Raw genomic sequence first — 2,364 nt, forward strand, 5'->3', positions numbered from 1 at the left:
TAAACAATATTTAGCCTATTGGAAACATTCAGCAAGCTCTTTACAAAAATGACTACAGTATATTCAACACATTTGAGTTGAATGCATACTTTGTTCCAGTCATGTGCAAGTTTAATGTACAGCTCTACCTCACGTAATGGGACATGTATGATGCCAGAACATTCCTGTGCTGAAGGTGATAGGAGGGGAAGGGAGTGAATTTCTACTTTATGCATATTTTAGGGAACAATACTGTGGCTATCATTTACTCTTTGGAGCATTCTTGATTTTGGTCATTTATAATTAGAACATGAGAAAAAGTGACGGTGAATACAAATGAGTACTAACCAAATTCCTAGGCTGCTACTAGAAAATAAAATAAAATTTTAAAAAAGTCCCTTGCCATGTTCACAAAGGTGGCAATAACTGTATATATAAGAAAAAGGCTGTAAACTTATAGAAAAGATAAACTCTGGCTTCTAAACAAATTGCAAAATTGATTTTGCCTTTATCCTTGAGTGTGATACAGAAAAATGTAAACCCGTAGACCTAGTTACCAAAAGACACTTATCTTCCTTAGCCCAGGTATGAACTCAGAGTTTGCCCTGAGCTAGTGTGATCTTCAAGTTTTCTCCAAGTTTTTCAATGAACTCAAATGTGTTCAAGTAGTCAGAACGTTGCACATTGAGTAAACCTTTAATGCAAGCAGCCAAGTCCTTGGTCATGAAGCCAGCCTCAGCTGTCTCAATACAGACGTCTTCCAAAGCATTTGCAAAGAAGGCAAGCTCTTTCTTGTTACTAAGCTTTGTTCTGTGGGCTAATTCTCTGGTCTGGGTGAAAATGGAAGAAACGGGATTGGTGGACATCTCCTGTCCTTTCTGGTACATGTGGTAGTGACGGGTTACAGCTGCGTTGGCAGCCTCTGCTTCTGTCTTGCCATCTAGACAAACCAGTATGCTGGTGATCATGCTGAGAGAACCATACCCTTGGGCCACAGAGTCTGACTGCACGTTACCACCATGGTTTTTACAGGCCCAGAAGCCTCCCTCTGATTTCATAACTTGGGCCACCATGTCATGGATGAGCCTATGCTTATACTAGATCTTTTGGGCTTCAAACTGGGACTTATACTGCTTGTCCTATATCTCCTGAAAGATGTCTTTCAAACACCCATCATATTTCTTCAGAATAGTGTTTTTGGTGCTCAGATACATAGGCCAACCCTTAGACAGAGCCATTTGGAAGGAACTGTGTGCAAAACCTTCAACTGACTTATCTTAATTAAACATCCCTGTGGCAACACCACCACCCTCTTCAAAGTTAGTATCAGGTATGTCACCTTTTGGGTTCTGTCACTTGGTGTGTAGGTTATCTCTACTTTTCCAGGCCCAGGAACAACAGAATCAGTTGCTCTGTATTGATTCCTATAAGCACGATGACCTATGATGATGAGTTTTACCCGTCCGCCCACAAGCCTGGGAATATTTTTGCAGATAATGGCTTCTCTGTAGATGGTGCCACCCAGAATATTTTGTATGGTGCTGTTTGGTGATTTCCACACTTGTTTCAACTTGAACTCCTCAACCTTCTTCTCATCAGGGGTGATAGTGGCCTACCTGACACCAAAGTCATATTTCTTTATGGTTTCTGCAGCATCCTTGGTGACCTGGTCGTTGGTGGCATCACAATTCTCTATGCCTAAATCATAGCTATGTAGATCCAATTCCACATAAGGAAAAATGAGTTTCTCCTTAATCAATTCACAAATGATTCATGTCATTTCATCTCCTTGCATCTCTGCCACAGAACTGCCACTGATATTTTTGGACATTTTGACTTCAATAAACCTTGATAATGAAGAAGTTTCTTATCACTCCCATTCCTCCCAGTCTTGCAGACTCAACTGAATGTAGTTTATCTCCTGCTGGATGATTTGCTGGCAAGGAGCTGGGGCACCACAGCCACTCACACGCTCGGACTCATGCGCACAGGTTGACAATGCCAAACCGGACTCCCATTGGCTTGGGTTCTGACACAGCCTCTGCTGAAACCCCCCATGTGTTTTTATAGTAAGCAAAACATGAGTTCATACTGATATCAGTAATTCTACTCCAGCACTACTAGGTTCATTTTAGTTAGCGAAGTTTTTAAATAGTGCTGAGCTCATTAAACCATTCTCCTCAAAGCTCCTCTAAACTCTAAGAGAACACCAAAATTATTGTTAATTGTCAGCTTGAAATCAATCATAAATCTATTTTATTACTCAGATAGGCTTATTTAACATGTTTCTTTTTGAGTACTTAACAGGCACAGAAATATATGTCTATTTTATGGGATTCAGAGCATGTTGACTTATTTAAAATTATTATGAAAGTTTATAGTTTA

General features: G+C 40.1%; 1 pseudogene across 1 annotated transcript; it reads right to left on the reverse strand.

Annotated features, from left to right (window-relative positions):
- Nucleotides 1-221: 221 nt before the first annotated feature.
- LOC116549623 lies at nucleotides 222-1,877 on the reverse strand (annotated as a pseudogene). The gene has a single exon (XR_004267967.1). The product of XR_004267967.1 is annotated as an isocitrate dehydrogenase [NADP] cytoplasmic pseudogene (transcript).
- Nucleotides 1,878-2,364: the final 487 nt, after the last annotated feature.

The sequence above is a fragment of the Sapajus apella genome, unplaced genomic scaffold (assembly GCF_009761245.1).
Source record: "Sapajus apella isolate SASKATOON/1434 unplaced genomic scaffold, GSC_monkey_1.0 scaffold6, whole genome shotgun sequence".
NCBI lineage: Eukaryota > Metazoa > Chordata > Mammalia > Primates > Cebidae > Sapajus > Sapajus apella.